Below are 20,374 nucleotides of genomic sequence, written 5' to 3'. Positions count from 1 at the left end.
ATTTTGCTTGTCAGCTCTGATCTGCACCCCAAAGGGAAAGGTGTTTGTATGGGAGAGGAGTCCCAATTCAGGTCCCGCTTGTCGGCTTCCCATAGCTATCTGGTTGGCCACTCTGAGAACAGGATGCTGGACTAGATGGGCCATTGGCCTAGTCAAGCAGGGCTCTTATTTTATTAGGGTGCAATCCTAACTATGGGAAGCCAGTGTAATTTTCTCTGGTTTAAGTTACTCCACTGTAAAGTATGCCAGATTCAAACCCCATTTAGGATTGAGGCTCCTACAATCTGAGCCTGGCAAAGGGAAAAAGAACCTTTCACATAGCATTTGACTTGCACATTTTGTCATTGGAAGTTCCACCAGGTTGCCTGGTCACGTGACTGAGCTGAATGGAATTAGAATCCAGCATAAGTTCCAACCTGCCTGGCCATGCCCCCACCACATCCCCAGAATACTCCTTTTTGAGTACTTACACCAGCCTTGGCTGAGCTGGTTTCAGCTAAGTTAGCTGAGTTCTGGCTGGAATGAGGGATTTATGCTGGCATAGCCCCGGCTGAGGCAGAGATCCTACAGATCCTAACTTGCTCATCTGTTGAACTTGGGCTTGGGTTGTCCCCTTAATTAACATTGCAAATCATCGATGACTGGTGTCCTGGCAAAACACAACCCCTATTGTTAATTTTTGTAAAAATCTGTGTCCCTCCCACCCACATTGCAATTATTCATGGTGTCAATGTCTGCCGATGAATTGAAAATACTATTGAATCTGTTCTGCAATTCACTTTGGAAAAGTTAGGGCTGTTCCTTCCTCCTCCTCCTCCTCCTCTGCATGTCATCTGACTCCAGTGGTGATGGGTGGGAAGACATACATCAGATCGTTGGCAGATACCGTGCCGAGAGTTCACACAGAACCTCAGTCATTTAGGCATGATTTATGCTCTCAACAGTTAAAGATAATGACCTCAGGAATAATCTTTCATAGGTTGTATATTAAATGAGACTAAAGTGCAAGCAGAGGATTAAAAGCAGCCTTGCTATTTGCCAAACGCTTAGAGTAACCTTAAATATGGAGATGATCAAATTTCATGACCTTTATGTTAACCTTCTTTTCCTTTCTTTTCTTTAAAATGTAACTCTAGCTGTGTGTGGACTGTGCACAAACATGCACAAGTTCTCCTTGTATGTTTACCAGGGCTGTCAACCAATTAAATAATGTTTCATTGATTAATCACTTGCCTTGATCGGTTGACTGCTCTGGGCTGCACATGACCAGGAACCCCATATAAATAGTGCAGTTTTAAGAACATAAGAGGAGCCTTGCTGGAAAAGACCAATGGCTCATACAGTTTAGCATCCTGTTCTCACAGTAGCCGGCCAGATGCCCATGGGAAGCCTGCAAGCGGAACCTGACGCAGTGGAGTCTGGTCCATTAGGGCAAATGGGACAATGCCCCACAAACCTCAGCCAGCCTCCACCTGTCTACCTTCCTATTTACAACCAGACCAGGGGATGGTGCTGCCTGTCAAGTTCCTCCTGTTCCTTAATTTCAGTGTTGCCCTTGTAGAGCTCAGCAGAGAAGAGGATGGGGACAAAAGTGGAATGAGTAGGGATTGTAATTCTAATACTGTGTGGGATCTCATCCTGCTTTTACCAATCCATATTTTCCCTCACAAAAATATTGATATTAATATAGATAATTCTAAAGGAAATATTGATAAAAAATTTCATTCTTAATATTGATATTTTACAGGTGGATTTTTTTAAAAAAAGTTTTTTTGGAAAATCACTACAAAAAATCCAACCTGCAACAATGGTGAAGAAGCAAATTGATAGAATATTCAGTATCAAGTCCGAATTGGGTGGAATTCTAGCACATCCCAATCTGTAACACCTGTCTGATCCAGTGGGTTCAATATAATATAATCCGTTGTTGTTGTTGTTATATCCCACCCTTCCTCAAGAAGGATCCCAGTAAGATTTAGTGACATTGGGACTAGGAAAGGTGCTGGGTCTAAAAATTGGGTGGTGGGGGTGAGGAGAAATAGAAGAGAAATCTCTTTTATTTATTACATTTATATCCCATCCTTCATCATACAAGATCTCAGGTTCTGAAACAAGAATGAAGAATACAATCTTTAAAACATGCAATTAAAATAGTCAGAATAATAATCAGTGATGGGAAAATTCATTTAAAAAAGGAACTTGTTCTAGTGCAAGTTCAATGTAATCAAAAAGGATCTCATTTTGGTTCACCTTTATCCCTTTGGAAAATGAACTAGTTCGGTTCACTGTTCAGTTCAAGGATTTTAATTTCTTTTTCATTTCAGTTCAAGTTCACCTAAATTATCCATGACCAAAAAGAAAGAAAAAGAAAAGCAGCATATCAAGTATACTTAAAAGACTAAGAAAATATCAAACATACACAGTTTATTTTTCTGAACAATTATGAGCAATTATTTTATTTGTTTTTGTTTTAACATTGTGTAAGTCGCTTGGGGACCTTTGGATATCAAGCAATAAATAAATACGTACATACATACATACATAAAGATCTTTACGCTTAAAGGCCCAAGAGTCTAAACAGTTAAAATAAAAAAGAGAATTCACTAATAGGCAAAAAACCTCGCGGTTTAAGAGCATACCTATAGCCCACAGATCTTTCTATCAAACTGTAAAAAGCAGGGAAATTGGGCAGCTATGGTGAATACACCAGGGGAGCAGGAGACCTGACCTCCTCTCTCAGATATCGTACTGCCTTACAAATTTGTCAAAATGCAAACACAATTTGGGTTGGTCTTTCACAGTCCAATCCACTTCCTGTGTAGCTTGCAAGAATTTGATAACATGTGCCTCTGAGCATATGGTGAGTGGTGGCAACACCTGCCATCTCCAAAGGTGGAGAATTATATTTTTGTATGTTTGTTGGTGTTCTTCTTACTTTGCTTCTTTCCTGTGTTACTAATGTTTCTAGAGAATCTAAACCAGAAAATGTTTTTCCCTCATTATTCATCCTAGAAATCTGTGTCAAATTTATTTTTATTAATTTCAAAGCCTTTTTATTGGTCAATGTCATATGATGGTAAAGACAGCCTTTTGTGTTTCAAATTGGAGGTTATGTTCTATTTCAATTTTGGGTGCATTAACAGTGGAATCTGAAACTGCAGTTTGATGTAAAATCAGACTGATTACCACTTCAGCAATGAATCTAGCTGCTGGAAAAAACAAACTTGGCCTCCCCAAGATGCATGTGTTCAGCCTGCTATATTTAAACCACTTTATTTAAGGCAAGGTGGGCACGGTCAATTAAAAACATAGAGCACATCTAGAATTTTGCTAGAATATATTTCACCTCCCGCCGTTTTATCTTGTGCAAATTGAGACGCTTCTGAGGTCCACTGGAGACTGTTTTGCAGAAGTCAGTGCCATTATTCCACAATTATGTTTGGAGTTTTTTTAGTGTAAATTTTGCAAAGAGTTGCTGTACTTCACATATTCACAGAAATAGAAACAAAAGGAAATGATTTCCTATAGGAAACTTCACTAAAATTGTCTCTTCATCATAATCACAGCCATGCCCCCATTTTTTGCTGCTGGGTTGAGAATGAGATCCTTGTAAATACCTTCTCCCTAGGAGCCAATCAGCATGAGAGTGTTAGCTACTGAAAAGAGTCTTCTCAGTGGCTGACTCACCTCCTTTCAGCTTGACTAGGGATCCTCCACAAAGATATCCATTCAGCCGAGTGCAGGTTTTCTCAACACTGTAATGGGAAAAACCACAAGGTTAAATTCTCCCTTCCCCCTGCACAACTTTTAAAGCTACAGAAGACCTCTTGGAGGCTGGGCCTGGCAACCAAGATGGGAGGGCACAGCTCAATGTATGGTGTATATGGTGGCAGATGGAGCTTTGTATCTAGCTAACTGCTAAAAACATTCACTTCATGAAGCAAGCCAAAAAGCATTGGGAACAGAGGAAGCTGCCTTATACTGAGTTCTGACTCAGTTTGCAAGAATTTGCACCATTGGTGCATCTTGTTAAGTATTCTCTACACTGATTGGCAGTAGCCCTCCAGGATTTCAGGTAAGGTTCTCTCCCAGCCTACCTGGAGAAGCAAGGGACTGAACCTGGAACCTTCTGCATGCAAGCCAGATTTTCTACCACTGGGAATTATAATTGCAACTCATCAGTCTTGCCTCTGACCTTAGCCGATGACTAGGGATGATGAGAGTTGTTCAGGAACATCTGGAGGACCAAAGATTCTGCACACCTGCTTTACAGTGTCAGTCTTTCTAATCGCCTTTTGGAGGAATTTGGGGGAGGGGGGCAAGTCCCTAATAGGCTTTTGGGTCTCCTCTTTTTCACCTGCTTCACAACCTCAGGCTGTTCTAATTGAAATTTGGTGTGTCATGCATATTTATTTGGTATTTAGTCTGTTCAGGTGAGGTGAAATGTTAAGAAGCAAATTGTTAAACACCTGAGGCAGTTTTAGGTCAACAGCCTTCTTCAGTCGCCTTCCACTGTCTTTAGCTTTGGTGTCCTTGGGGTGCCCTTTAGGTTTGGCATGCGCACCTTGGTGATCATTGGACAGCGGGGCCAGGATGCACATGTCAGTTTCAAAACCTCAAGGCTCACAAAGCAAGGAGGGAGAATTTATTTGCAAGTCCTTTGTAGCACGGCCACAGATTGTGGGTGTCAACATGTCCAGGAGAAGGGAAAGACCTGATCCATCCTCATCACTTAAACCCACCTGCCCAGACTCTTATCACTTGGTTAACTGCTTTTGCAGATCTTCTAATTTTGTGATATTTTAAAATATAATCTTTTAACCACCTCATTTACCTCTCGCCTTCTCTATAGATGTGCTGGCACTATGGGTATGGCTCAGCTGGGGCAGTATACACACCATATATTTAAAGCACATCTCTTCCCCCACCAAAGAATCTTGGGAAATGTAGTTTGTTAAACTGGGAATTGTAACACTGTGAAGTGTAAACTACAATTCCCAGGAGTTTTTGGGAGAAGTCATGTGCTTGCTGTATGGTTGTGCATGCAGCCTAAACTTATATAACTGCACCACTGAAAGTCATGTAGAACAGCAGGAAGGTTTCACTGCAATTGCGCAGAGAGACAGAGTGCATGTGTAAGTACTGAAATTTACTCTGATGCTAGTGTGACATAGCCTCCCTGTTTTAGGTGCAATTTGCTGATCCAGAGGCTCTTAAGCAGAGAAGCCTTTTTCTATATTTTCCTTCCCATCCCTACATGTCTCTCAAAATATTTTTACTCATCTCCTGTAGTTTCCTCCCCATTCTTCTTTTGCACTTGACTTGTACCTTACTCTCTCCTCCTTCCCAAGACTGCCAGTTTCTTTCATCCCTCTTCCCTGGTCTTTTTGTTCCTCTCATAAACATCTTTATTCTCTCTTTCCCTTTTTTTCTACTCCAGTTTGTTTATTATGAATAAATACTAACCTTTTATCTCACTTTCTAATTTCCTTCAACACCTCCTCTGGCCTTCTTCCCTCAGTGGATGGCGACTTTCTGTCGATCCTTCCTCTCCGCTGAACTTCTCTGTCTCCCAGCCACTTTACTCAGCATGCAAGGAGTTGCTGACTTTGGCATCTGTCCAATCAAAAGGCTATGGGCATGCCTATTGGTGGAGCTGGCAAGGGAGGAAGCACTGGGCAGCAGTAGTGTAGTTGCAAATTCAGAAGTGCAGGCTCCCTTCATGATAGTTGCGCCCCCCACAACCATGCCCCTTTCCTGTTTTTCCTCCTTTGCTCTCCCTTTTGTCTTGAGAGTCCACATTCCCCTTCAACAGACATCCCCCAGGAGCCAATCAGCAGGAAAGGGTAGGATGGGTGTTACCTACTGAGAAGAGTCTTCTCGGTGGCTGACTCGCCTCCTTCCACTGTGATTGGCTCCAATCCACATGAGAGGACAAATCTGTTCATTGTTCCCTTCTCTACAGAGCTGCAAACAAAATGCTGTCTGTAGCAAAACAAGAAGAAAAAAGGCCCATGTCCTTTTTGCAGTCCGAATATAAACTGGAAGAAAAAGGAGAGAGAGGGCAAGAGCTGGACAAGGCATGGAATACTTCCAGTATATAAAAAGGTACTTCCCAATGTGGGAGGTGACAAAAACTTCACAAGTCGATGTTGCTATCATCTTCTGCATGTTTTTCAGTATGTCCCACAGCATCCTAGAGTGACAAAAAAAATTCACTAGAAAGACCTTTCTACTAACCTGTCCAAATTATACTTCTGTGCTGTTGTAAAGATTTAAGCATTCGTGTTCATTCTGGTTTGGGGCTGCATTGTACATGTAGCATTACACAGCAGGAGCGGGGAATAAATCAGGACTCAGCTTCCTTCTCCAGCTAAACTTAGAAATGTGCAATTATCTTTATAAATTTGGTCCAACCTTGCTTTTCATGTGGACCCCAGTCCTTTTCCCATAAATCGGGGTAGGCAACATTTTGGACTCAGGAGTGTAGTCATCCGGGATCTCAGAGGGTCTTAAACCCCTTACTTTTTGCGGAGCAAAATCCCAGCAGGGCCCCTCCAGCCATCCTACGACCCAATCAGCATGAAAGGGGAGTGTGTTAACCACTGAGAAGAGACTTCTAAAATGCTTCCTTGTCCTTTCCTGATTAGAGCCAATCATAGTAAAAGGAGGCGAGTCTTCCACTTAGAAGACTCTTTTCAGTAGCTAACACTCTCCCCTTTCATGTTTATTGGCTCCTAGGGACGTCTGTTGTTGCAAGAGAAAGCATTAATAAGGATCTGATTCTCAACCCAACAGCAAAAAAGTGGGAGGGGCATAGCTGTGACTATCATGAAGGGACCCTGCACTTCTGAACTTAGATTACACTACTGATTAGATTACAACTTCCGTCAGTTTCAACCAGCACGGACAATGATCAGAGATATGGTCTCGCATCATCTACAGGGTACTGTGTTGGTACATGTGTCATAAAACAGATAAAGTGGTGGCAGAAGTTGTGAGAGACCTGATTTAACTGGTTTCTTGGACTGGGAAATCAGGAAAAGGTTAGTTTGTGCCTGTCTTACAAGCTGGTGGCAATAGTAGGCAGAGGTTTGTGCATACACAAACATGTCTGTGCTTTGCTATGACACACTGGCCCATTTGTTATTGCCATTGCAATACCCCCTGAAACAAAGCACTCCCTTCAGTAATCAGAATGGATCTATGTAAATCTACTTTATGATACTAATCAATAAATTATTATCATTATTATTTATTGAATTTATATAGCTTCTATCTATCTATCTGCTGGTGGCTTTCAAACCAATTGTAATATATATAGTATATCAGGATTAAAAACAAAAAATAATAAAGGACAACAAAAAAGGAATTAACCATATTCATAAGATTTTTGTTCATATCAGAGAAATTAACTGTATTTGTTGGCAACACTTCAAGTATTAATGTGTCAGTGAAAACTAAAAAAGGGATCATGTGTATACTTTGATGAGCTCTGTGCATTTTAAAACTATCTAGTTTTCTAAAAAATGAGAAAGGTTGGCACGTATCTGAAAATAATTCTTTGAGTCTCTAAAATTAAATCTGTAACAGAAAAACTCTCCCATTTTTGGATTCTTGGGATTTACCTGATTTTCTTTTGATTAATTGCACTTCATGAACGGTTTCCAAGATACAATGTGATCTTGCTGTATATTTTACAGAATTTATAGGAACATTATTTAAGCAACTGTATAAGTCTGTGAATGATGCATCCATTTTCTTCTGAAGGACACATTAGGGCTTTTATACTACTAGTCTATTATATCAATTGTACCCCAAATGTTCTCCCTCAATTTTTTTTTTAAATCCAGCTTCTTCTGCTACACACTTGCTTGGAACATTTCCAGGAGGTGAAGAAAGCATCACAATTCTTCCAGCGACACTTGAGTGTTTGAAAGTTTGGATTTGTGTGGTCATTTAACAAATGCTGTTTCAGGTGGTCCACAACTCCAAATATCAGTGAATATCCATGCCACTGGCAAGATAAGTTTAAGACAGTCTTAGAGAGATGGAATGACAATGTGATAAATGCTCCAAAATATATTAGGATAATACATTTTTAGACCAACCAAAATGTCAAAAAACAGTGTGCTAACTTTTAAGCTTTCCAGAATTCTTCATCAGACTAGATGGTAAACAAAGTGAGGGTTGGGAAAAATAACTGGATGATGGTGGCATCAGTTTCTGCATTTGGTAACAGAATTTTTAAGATGATACATGGGAGGCAGTAGCAGACATTCAAATGGGGCTGTGTTAGGCTACCTTTACTTTTGGGGGAATTTAGACCACATAGAGCCTCATTTGAATGTCTGCAATTTTGTCACAACTCATAGATTCACTAGCAGCAATTCCCTGCCCCTGCCCAGGGGTGGGGAATCTTTGGCCCTCAAGATGTTGCTGAAAGACACTGTACAACTAGTGAAAATGTCTGCAGAGAGCTTTTAAGCTTGTTCAACTGAAGGCACCTGGAAACTCTCTTTGCAATTGGAAACCCTGATAAGCCAGGGTTCCAACTGGCATGGTTTCTATATGGATCAATTGAACATGCTTAAAAACTCTCTATACACTTTTAAGCTAATATCTCAAGAGCAGCTAGCACACAAAGGCAGGGCTTCCACATGTGCTCCTGCCCCAGTTAACCCTTCAGCTGAATACAGCTTGGGTTCTAAGCCATTCTGAATAAGACATCATGTTGGTGAAGACAATACCTACTTGGGAGTGTCCTGGTGCCCGCTGGAGAATACATTTTCAGCAGCATCTCTGTGCTAAATGTGATAAGTCTTATTCTTTGTCTTACAGGCACCTTAAGTATACTATTATTAGTACAATCTGATCATTGTACATTTAGTGTGGCAGCATCACGGTTACGGAACCCTCTTTTCTAATGAAATCAAGGTGGCATTCTCTGTAATGAATTTTAGGTGCCAACTAAACTTAAGACTTGGTTATTTCAGTAATGAATGAAAATGAATTGTTTACAACTTGCTTGCCAGATGATCCATTTTGTTTTTCTGTTTCTTTAATGTATTTTGCTTTGATTCTATTTATGATTTATTTGGGTTTTAACTGAGATTTTGTATACCACATATAATATTTTATATGAGTTTGTGATATAGAAATTATTATTACTACTACTATTATTTCTATTTCTACTACTACTAAACATCATGCAGAGGCTGTTTGGTAAGGAAGATTGTTCCTCAGCTGCTTGCGTTGGTCTAAAGGGACTTCAGATCTAAATAGTAAAAATGCTTTGTTCTTTACCCAACAGCGATAGTTTTGCATCAAATTCAGCCGCACAGCTTGGATACTACCATCGTAACAGCCAGTGTAAATCTGAAAATGGTGGGGGGAGAAATGGATTTAAACAACAAAACAAAAGCTTTCAAGAAAAATTAATGTTGTAATCAATCAAGGCTGCTAAATGTGTAATGTTACTCTGAGCTGAACATTCTTGACTTGCTTTACAGAGTTTACAAACCTCGGGGGGGGGACGCACGCACATATTTTTGGAATAATCACTCCTCTACAGAATCTGTACACATTGTTAAGATTTTTATTTATTTATTTATTTATTTTTATTTGTTTCATTTTTAAACCGCCCATAGCAAATAGCTCTCCGGGCGGTGTACAAAAGGATTGAAATACAAAATATCATAATAAAAACAACAAACAATAATAAACACAGAGACCACAGAAATATAAAAGTAAACACATTAAAATGCCTGGGAGCATAGCCAGGTCTTAACCTGGCGCCGAAAAGATAGCAGCGTAGGCGCCAGGCGTATTTCTTCGGGGAGGCTATTCCATAATTCAGGGGCCACTACAGAAAAGGCCCTAGATCGTGTAACTGGCCTCTGAGCTTCCTGATGTGTTGGTACCTGGAGGAGGGCCTTAGTTGCTGAGCGAAGTGACCGGGTAGGTTCATAGTGGGAGAGGCGTTCCACAAGATATTGCAGTCCCACGCCGTGTAAGGCTATAGGTCATGACCAGCACCTTGAATCTGGCTCGGAAACAGATAGGTAGCCAGTGCAAATGGGCCAGAACAGGTGTTATATGTGCTGACCGGCTGGTCCTTGTCAGCAGTCTGGCTGCTGCATTTTGCACTAGCTGAAGTTTCTGAACTGTCTTCAGGGGCGGCCCTACGTAGAGCGCATTACAGTAATCCAACCTAGAAGTTACCAGAGCATGAACAACTGAGGCGAGGTCATCCCTGTCAAGATAGGGGCATAGCTGGGCTACCAATCGAAGGTGGTAGAATGCATTCCTTGCCACCGAGGCCACTTGCGCCTCAAGAGACAAGGAAGGATCGAAAAGCACCCCCAGACTACGAACCTGTTCCTTCAAGGGGAGTGTAACCCCATCTAGAACAGGATAAACATCCACCATCTGAACAGGGAAGGCATTCACCAACAGTGTCTCGGTCTTGTCTGGATTGAGTCTCAGTTTATTAGCTCTCATCCAGTCCATTATCGCGGTCAGGCAGTGGTTCAGCATATCCACAGACTCACCTGTAGAGGATGAAAAGGAGAAATAGAGCTGCGTGTCATCAGCGTACTGGTGGCAACGCACTCCAAAACTCCTGATGACGGCACCCAGAGGCTGCATGTAGATGTTAAAAAGCATGGGGGACAAAACTGACCCCTGAGGGACTCCACAATGGAGAGTCCAAGGTGTCGAGCAATGTTCCCCAAGTACTACCTTCTGGTGACGATCCGCCAAGTAGGAGCGGAACCACTGCCAAGCAGTGCCTCCAACTCCCAACTCCGCGAGTCTCCCCAGAAGGATACCATGGTCAATGGTATCAAACTCCGCTGAGAGATCAAGGAGAATCAACAGAGTCACACTCCCTCTGTCCCTCTCCCGACAAAGGTCATCGTACAGGGCGACCAAGGCTGTTTCAGTGCCAAAACCAGGCCTAAGACCGGATTGAAACGGATCCAGATAATCGGTCTCATCCAAGAGCGCCTGGAGCTGACCGGCAACCACCCGCTCCAGAACCTTGCCCAAAAAGGGGACATTCGCCACTGGTCTATAGTTGTTCAGGTCATCTGGGTCTAAGGAAGGTTTCTTTAAAAGAGGTCTTACTACTGCCTCCTTGAGACTACTAGGGACTACTCCCTCACTCAAGGAGGCATTTATCACTTCCTTAGCCCAGCCGGTGGTACCAGTCCTACTAGCCTTCACTAGCCAAGATGGACAAGGATCTAGCACAGACGTGGTCGCCCGCACCATTCCAAGCACCTTGTTCACTTCCTCAAGCTGCACCAACTGAAACTCATCCAATAATGAAGGACAAGACCGTGCTCTGGACACTTCAGTGGATTCAACTGTCATAACATCAGAGTCTAGGTCCCTACGGATGCATGTGATTTTATTTTGGAAGTGCCCTGCAATGTCGTTACAGCGAGCTTCAGATGTTTCAATGGTATCTTGAGGACCTGAATGTAAAAGTCCTCTTACAACCCTAAAAAGCTCTGCTGGGCGGCAAAGAGATGTCCTAATAGAAGCAGCGAAGTAAGACTTCTTCACCGCCCTTACCGCTTTTATATACGACTTAGTAGAGGCACTTACCAAAGCATAATTGCATCCGTCTGGAGTTCGTCTCCATCTGCACTCCAGCCTCCTTCTCTCTTGCTTCATCGCTCTCAGCTCCGGGGTGTACCACGGAACTGTATGCGCTCTGCAATGAAGAGGGCGCGCGGGAGCGATCGTGTCAATAGCCCGGGTCATCTCCGTATTCCACAGTTCGACCAAGGCCTCGACAGGAGCGCCAGTACTATCAGCTGGAAAAACTCCCAGAGCCCTCTGAAAACCAATAGGATCCATGAGTCTCCGGGAGCGGACCAACTTAATAGGTCCTCCACCCTTGCAGAGGGAAAGAGTCATCGTAAGTCTAAAACTCAGCAGGCGATGATCTGTCCATGACAATGGGGTAGATGAAAAACACCCCACCTCCAGATCACCATCTCCATGACCAGTGGCGAAGATCAAATCAAGAGTGTGACCCGACACATGCGTTGGGCCAGTAACAAATTGAGACAGCCCCATGGTTGTCATGGAGGCCATGAAGTCCTGAGCTGCCCCAGATAAGATAGCCTCGGCATGAACGTTGAAGTCCCCCAACACCACAAGTTTGGGGGACCTCAACAACACCTCCAAGACCATCTCTGTCAGCTCAGCTAGGGAAGCTGTTGGGCAGCAAGGTGGATGGTACACCAACAGGATTCCCAGTCTGTCTCCTTGGCCCAGCACAAGGTGGACAAGATAAACGAAATACGGTAAATACTGAGCAATTAAAAATCCCTTCAGTTTCAACAGTTATGAAACGTTAATACAGCTCTTTTATGTTTAGAAGTACCAGTTAGCCTAGTATTATCCTTTAAATATTAAGTATGAAATAAATGTCCCAAGAACAACAGTAAAATATTGATAGAATATAGGTGTGAAACCCTTACAATGCACTTTGGATCATGAATTATGCAAAGTATCTCAGTTACAACTAAACTAAATTAATTCAGCAGCCTTCTAGAAGTAAACAAAATGTTTGCCAGCTCAAACTTCTATCAGAACATGGATATTAGACTGAAATCATGGAATCAAATTACAAACTATCAGAAGAATGAGACTTTGGTATATACTGGGAATGTTCTGTCTAGTTTGATGTGCAGAGGTATCCAAGACAGGTTTATCTCTGCCAACTTGCTCAGAAAAGGTAGGGTTCATACTGTGCACCTGCCTGTGTGTGTGTTGGAGCACCTCTTGGCTCAGCAATGTCCAGCGCCTGCTTTTCATAGCCTGAGTTTTGCAGGCTGGTCTTCCTTGTAATGAGGTCCCTGATCTGACTATTCCACACTAATGGAAACCATACCTTTTCTCTCTCTCCCTTTTTCTTGCCTGATATCCCAGGGAGATGTTTAAGTCTATTGGCCTTTGTTTATGTAATATCACAAAATAGCTTTTAAGTGGAAACATGATAGACATTTGATTTAAAAAAAAGCAATGTGATACAGCTACAGAAGCCTGGTTCAGTACAGGAAAACTGTAAGATAGGAGGAGGAGGTGTGGACAGAGGGTAGGATCTAACACAATCTGCCCATAATACAAAAAAGCAGGGAAAGACATCCTCACTACAGAGGTCAGAGAGGTTAATAACAGGGAGAGAGAGAAAATCGGTTTATAGCAGGATACGGAAAGTACAGATTTAACTAGCAGAAAGTCTGATATGCCAGGAAACTTCATATGGACACTGGCAAATTAACGGACACATAAGAGGATTAGATCACTGATTAAAAGACGGGATAGATGGGCCCTAACTGCTAATACTAGTGCATGAGACATTATTGCTAAAACACTGTGCTTTCCCATAAACTAAAACATCATGAAAGCTTCGAGAAATAAACAAGACCTCCAATGTGGGGACCTCCTCTAGGATGCACACCTTAACTTAGTGAGGGGGTTTGAGAGTGTCGAAGAAGCTGAGAGCAATGCTGTCAGGAGTCTAGACCAAGAGGCTGGGTCAACCAAGGCGAATGTTCAAAGCTGAGACACCAGAATAAGATGCATCCAAACTCAGAGGAAGACAATGGTAAACCAACTCTGAATACCACTTACCATGAAAACCCTATGAGCAGAGTACCCAAAATGCAACATGAGATAATGCTGGAAGATGAGACCCCCAGGTCAGATGGCACTCAGTAAGCTACCGGGGAAGAACAACAGAGAAGTATAAGTAGCAATGTAAGTCACGACTAATGACGCAGCTGGGCCAAAGTGGAATGGAAGCCCAGAGGTTGATGCGTACAGATGTGAAATTACACTCCAGTGTTGTACAATGTACAGAACAGGAACATGGAATGTGAGAAGCATGAACCAGGGAAAGTTAGAAATTGCCGAGCAAGAAATGGAACGCATCCATATTACAATACTTGGCAAGGGTGAATTAAAATGGATGGGAATGGGACATTTTCAATCAGGCAACTACAAAATATTTTATGCAGGAAATGAGAAATTAAAAAGAAGAAATGGGGTTGCTTTAATAGTGAGGAGTGATGTAGCAAAAGCAATTAGGAGCTATAATGCAAGGCCTGAGAGAGTTATATCAATGAGATTTAACGGGAAACCTATTAACATAACCATAATCCAAGTCTATGCTCCAACGGCAAACACAGAAGAAGAGGAATTGGAAAGATTTTATGCAGAAGTACAGGAAGAAATTGATCACACACCAAAACAAGATGTGCTGTAATCATGGGGTACCGGAATGCAAAAGTAGGGAACAGAGGAGAACTAGGAACTGTGGAAAAATGGGGCTTAGGAGATAGAAATGAAGGAGAAAGACTTATTGAATTCTGTGAAGCCAATAATTTGTTTCTTGCACACACATTTTTTGAGGAACCAAAAAGATGACTGTCCATGTGGACATCACCAAATGGTCAATACAGGAATCAAATTGATTATATAATTGGTAGCAGAAGATGGAGAAGTTCCATATTTCCTTGCTTTCTACGAAAACAAGACCCGGAGCAGACTGTGGTACAGATCATGAACTGATCATATCAAAAATCAGAGTCAGCTAAAGAACAACAACAAAACAATCATAATGCCAAAATACAATTTAAATAACATCCCAGAAGAATATAAAGATCAAATAAGGAATAGATTTGAAGCTTTTAACTTAGTTGACAGTGAGCTATGGAGTGACGTCAGATATATTATCAGGGAAGAATGCAAAAAGACAATACCTCTAGTTAAAAAGAGAGAAAGACCTCAATGGATGATTGAAGAAACCCTTAAAATGGTTAAAAAGAAAAGGAAAGCAAAAGGAGACAGAAACACAGTTAGAACCCTAAATGCAATAATACAGCTACTAGTACATAGGAACAAAGAGAACTATTACAGTAGTTAATGTATAGAAATAGAAGAGGACAACAAAAAAGGTAGAACAAGAGCCCTCTTCCAAAGGATTAGAGAAATTAAAGGGAAATTTAAACCAAGAGTAGGGATGTTGAATAATCAACAGGGAAGTACACTGACCGACCAAGATGAAATGGAAGATGGAAGCGGAAGATGGAAGCAATACACTGAAGAACTCTTATCAAAGAGATGCCAGGATGACAGATTCATTCATGGAGGAACCATATGACGAAGAACCAGAAATTTTAGAATGTGAGGTGAAAGCTACTTTTAAAATACTTGGAAGAAACAAATCACCAGGAACAGATGGCATACTGTCCTGCTCAGGGCAAGAGCCATGAGACGGAGGCGAAGGTGAAATCAATTCTTGTTTTATTAGAGTAATGGATACATCAAAGGCAGCACGCTTCATAGAACTCCCTATGCTAACTCACTACAATTCCCTAGCTAAACTCTACACATGCTCTGCAGCGTATGGAGTAAGTTGACTCAGCACCCTCATCCGGGAGCTGCAGTCTTAAATAGGAAAAGTCTGGGATCGTAATCTCTGACTCCTTCGCAAGCCCTGCCTCTGCCCTGTCCGTTTCTTGCAGCGTCGAGAGCGAGGTGAAGGGCGGCATGCTTCCAAAGGCTCATCCGAAAGAACCGGCTCCTTAGCAACAGGCTCGAGGTCAGGGGGCAGAGATGCGTTTGAAGCATCCCGAGAGCCGCTTGGTAAAGGGGGAGTCAACGTGCACTCCGAAACATCGCCCAATGGCTCTCCTGGCATGTCTGGGGGCTGCGCGCTGTCCTCTTTGGAGGCAGCGCCATCCGTGGGAACTGGCACGAAGTCAAACCCACCCCCTTCCCCAAGGTCTTGAGGAGACTCAACAACTACTGGATCCTCTGCGCCTTCTGACTGCTGGGGAACCTGAAACTCATGTCTTCCACCTCCCTGGGCCTCGTGAGACAGCTGGGGCTCAACACATACCAACAGAGTTGCTACAAGTTACTGAGACTGAATCTGTTCAAATTTTGACAAAAATTTGTCAACAAATATGGGAAACAAAACAATGGCCACAGACTGGAAGCGTTCAATATATGTCCCAATTCCAAAGAAAGGGGATCCAAGGAATGTAGTAATTACTGAACTATTGCCTTAATATCCCAGGCAAGTAAAGTAATGCTCAAGATTCTACAACAAAGGCTCTTACAATATATGGAGCTGAATTTAGAAAGGGAAGAGGTACCAGAGATCATATCACAAACATACGTTGGATAATGGAATGGACCAAGAGATTTCAGAAGAAAATCACCCTGTGCTTTATAGATTACAGCAAAGCCTTTGATTGTGTAGATCATGAAAAACTATGGCATGCTTTAAAAGAAATGGGGGTGCCACAGCATCTGATTGTCCTGATGCACAACCTATACTCTGAACAAGAGGCTACTGCAAGGACAGAATATGAAGAAACCGACTGGTTCCCAATCAGAAAGGGTGTGAGAAAGGGGTGTATTTGCTAGATAGGGATGGAGGACATTCCTGATTAGGGATGGCTCCTCCTACTGGGCGTGACAGGAAGGCTCTAAAAACTTCTTAGTCTCCTCTCCTGGGGGAGGAGTCATCCTGCTCCCCAGACCAGCCCTGCCTGCGGCCTATGAAGCTTGGGTCTTTTCTTCCCTCTGCTCAGAACTTCCTTTTACTTCTGGTTGTTTTTTTTGCTATTTTTTCCGTTTTTTCTGCTTTTTGTCGTTCTCCTCTCCTTAATGTCAGCTATTTCTCTCTTCTGTCTCCATCCTTTACTGTTTTCTCCCCCCCCCGCCCACCTTCACATCATGGGTCCGGGGCTTGGGAGGATTGTTCAGTCCAGCTGAGCAGTTTGGCGCCATATGAGGCGTTCTTCAGAGCAACGGAGCGTGGCTAGCCGCAGTGCTTCAGCAACAGCAGCAGCCACTTTTGAAGGGAGACTGGCTTCTCGCTCCGTGGAGCTGCGTTGTCGCCACACTCGTGCTGAGCGAGATTGCAGGATCCGGCTCCCCCCTCCCTTTCTGAGGAGAAGAACCAGTGAGGTATCTACCCCAAAACCGGATCGTGCACGGCAGCTTGGGGCTGAGCGGCGCCCGCTCCGGCGGTTTGCCATTGCAGCAGTTTCCCGCACTTTTTTCCTAAGTGCAGAACAGCTGTGGCTGCCACTTTATGGCTTTGCCTGCCTCTTCCTCATTCTCCCGCCAAGACTTCTGTCACACGCTCTCCCCAACCCCAAGTGGGGGCAGCGGGGTGTGTGTGAGTATTCCTGATTAGGGTTGCCAGGTCTCCGGTTTTCTGCCGGAGTCTCCGGCAAAAGGGGGCCATCTCCGGCCATAGTCTCTTTGAAGTCGACTGATCTCCAGCTTTTGTGTGTCTTCCTCTCCCGCGCTCTGTCACGTATTCCCCCACGCTGGTTAAATGAGAGAGTGTGCGTGCGCGTACGCGTGTGCTGGGTGAGCACGCTTTCGGCACCCACCTCCTCGTCCCTTTCGTCCCAAGCTCACACTCCTAGCCGTTAAGCCTTTTGGCAGCTGAAAGAGAGAGGGGGGGAAACACCCCCAATGGCGGCTCCACCTCTCGCGAGCAGGCATTGGCCGCCACCTCTTTCTTCCTTTTCATTGGATGCTAGGCTTTAAGAGGTCCTCCCAATTGGCTCTTCTGGTTTTGGATACCAGATTCAAAGTTTTTTAAAGTAGCCATTAAAGAAATTCCGCCCGCAGAAGCTGGCCGTGGCTGAGAAAAATACACCAAGGAGAGCTACGTTAGGGGGAAAAGAATTAAAAGGGCAGCTCTAGCCAGTGACTCGTCCATTTCAGGTACTGGGAGAGGGTATAAGGAAAGGGAAGGATGAAAGGGAAAATAGGTGCCTGCCTACAAAGCGTGTGGTGTTCTCCCGGGTTAGGGGTGCGGTGAGGACTGGATTCCCCCAGGGACGCGAGATAAGCTGTATTACCTATGAAGGGTTTAGGTCATGTCATTCTTCCCTGTGCAGTACACTAGAGTTCCTCTGTCATTGCATAAAGACATAGCTTACACAATGGCTTGCACACATGTAATAAACTGCAAGCATTCTTTTGTCCTGTTCTGTGTTCTAGCAATAAATGTTAATACATTATTTAGAATGACCTTCACACACACACTCCTTTCTCTCGATTCCCGCTTCCACATCTCCTTCGGTCTCCCTTTTCTTCTTATTTAGTCCTGCCGATCTGCCTTTTCTTTTCTTCATCCATCCCCCCCCCCAGTTTCTTCGACCCTCGTGTTCAGGGATTTTCAGCTTTTCCTTTCATTCCTTTTCTCCTATCTATTCCTTCGCCGCCGCCCCTCTGTGTCTACCAGTCCAAACACTCACCCCTTTAGTGCTCCTGTTGAACTTCTGTCTGTCTGTCATGTCTATCTATTTACTTCAACCTGTCTGTCCGTCAGACAGACCCATCCACCGATCGTGCTCTTCCTCCGCCTGCCTGTCCCTCCATCCTCCCGCCAGCCAGCTGGCCAGCCTCAGCCTCCCTTCCCTTCCCCTTGCCTGCTGGTCCCCGGCCGGCCCGTGCAGTGCCTGAGGTGCATGCCTCCGCCGCCTGCGATACAGCCACTTGCGGCTGTCAACCTCTCGCTCAGCCCCTCCCTGCCAATTGCAGCTCTCACACACTCACACGCACCCTCTCTCACACACACGGTGCCGGGAGGGAGCGCGGTGGCACAGTCAGACAGGCGGAGCCGGCGGGCGAACACTCATGCCCGGAGATGACGACGACGACGATGACAACGACGACGACGACGACGACGACGACGACGCCTATAATTTATCTAGGAACTATATGTTTGCGAACTTCTGATCTATAATGCAAGCTGTGCAGAACTTCAAATGTGCCCCCCCCAGTCTCTGTTATCTGGACCTCTGAACTCCCCAGGCCAGACCCCTCTGCTTCATACCTTGAATGTTTTGCCTGGGTGGAATGCATCCTTGAACTCTGATAATGTTGATTGCTTGCCTGAATGAAGGACAGAGGGTTGTGTATGTAGAAACTAGCCCACTGTACAAAAGTAAAATGTACATTCGTTGCTTTGCCCACTTTTGTCTCTGCCCCCGCCCACAACTGGCATGCGGCTTTTAGAAGATTGGCCAGAAGGGCATGTGATCCTTGGCCTGAAAAAGGTTCCCCACCCCTGCTGTAAGGGAAACTTTCTCAGGTCCTTTTGGCTGGGTTTGTTGGGAAAGTCAGAAACTGATCCTACCCATCCATTCAGTTGTCTGCAAAGTATTTGAGGTGTGGTCAATTTTCGGTAGAGAGTGACTACTGCTTAAATCTCCACATAATGTGCACAAGCTTCAGGCAGTTGTGTGCAGCTGCTTTCCTCCTCTGTGCAACCAATGAAGCAAGTCAGGAATCTACACACTGTATTGCCAGTGGTGAGAGCCACTGGCCACATTCACACAATCATATCTTCTTTTGATAAGTCATGCCCAAGCGTCAGGCAGACATACACAACCCCTGTGTACAAACTAACAAGCAAAAAGTCCACAGTTAACCATTAATTTAATTAATGCAAATTATTGTCTGATGTAGCAGTTTACTCACCTTTACCCAATGAACAACAAACATATGTCTTAAGTAAATGTAGATTAAAAACTCACTTTGCTGCTGAATAACCCTCAGAGAGGGGCTGAAGACCCTCAGGGTGAGGGCTGCATAACCTCAGAAGGGGGGGCAGAGAGAGCAATGAGCTGCATAACCTCAGAGAGAGGGGGGGCGGCTGTGTGCTGAACAATTCTCAGCGCTGATGTGCCTGTCCCTCCACCTTTATCTTGCTGTAGATAGCCAGGACGAGGTCCAGAACATCCAAGAAGCACACACAGCAGGATCTTGGTAGTCATGCCTTCATGGAATCATATGGCTTCCTTTATGGAATCAATCCATGTCTTGTTTGGCCTTCCTATTTTTCTACTCCCTGTTTTTTTGTTAATCTCAAATCAGAGAATTTTTTAAGAATGGTATGCTCCAAGCAACTGTGGTTGATACAATCATGTTTAATGACGTCACTAGGGGCCGCCTCATGACATCACTAGGGCCCGCCCCCATTTTCTCAGGTTTTTGGATGGTTCCGACCTGGCAACCCTATTCCTGATGAAGGTAGGGAAGTTCCACCCCCCATTCTCAGTTTCTTAAGCTCTTGTCTGGGGTCAAGGAGTTTATCTTCTTTGAAATCAGGGCCCCCATTCACCATGCCCTTAAAAGTAAGTGGGGGAGGCCCTCCAGTAGGCAATTCCATAAGGGAAAGCAGAGGCGCAGATGTGACTCTAGCAACTCACACAGGGAGAGGAGATAAGCAGTTTGCCATAGCAATACGGCTATACCAGATCTCCCTCTCATTGTAGACTAGCCATCATCTGGGGTGGCACACACCCTG

General features: G+C 43.9%; 1 long non-coding RNA gene across 1 annotated transcript; it reads right to left on the bottom strand.

The window, feature by feature from the left end:
* Positions 1–2,052: 2,052 nt before the first annotated feature.
* Positions 2,053–4,349, bottom strand: LOC133364594 (uncharacterized). Its single transcript, XR_009757986.1, has 4 exons — positions 4,196–4,349; positions 3,688–3,755; positions 2,251–2,335; positions 2,053–2,105 (listed from the first exon to the last, which is right to left on the bottom strand). It is a non-coding gene; the product is annotated as an uncharacterized LOC133364594 (long non-coding RNA).
* Between the last annotated feature and the right edge of the window lie 16,025 nt (positions 4,350–20,374).

Source organism: Rhineura floridana, chromosome 1, assembly GCF_030035675.1.
Source record: "Rhineura floridana isolate rRhiFlo1 chromosome 1, rRhiFlo1.hap2, whole genome shotgun sequence".
NCBI classification, from domain to species: Eukaryota; Metazoa; Chordata; class Lepidosauria; order Squamata; family Rhineuridae; genus Rhineura; species Rhineura floridana.
The sequence above is the reverse complement of the archived record's forward strand: the minus strand, read 5'-3'. Positions and strand labels throughout refer to the sequence as shown.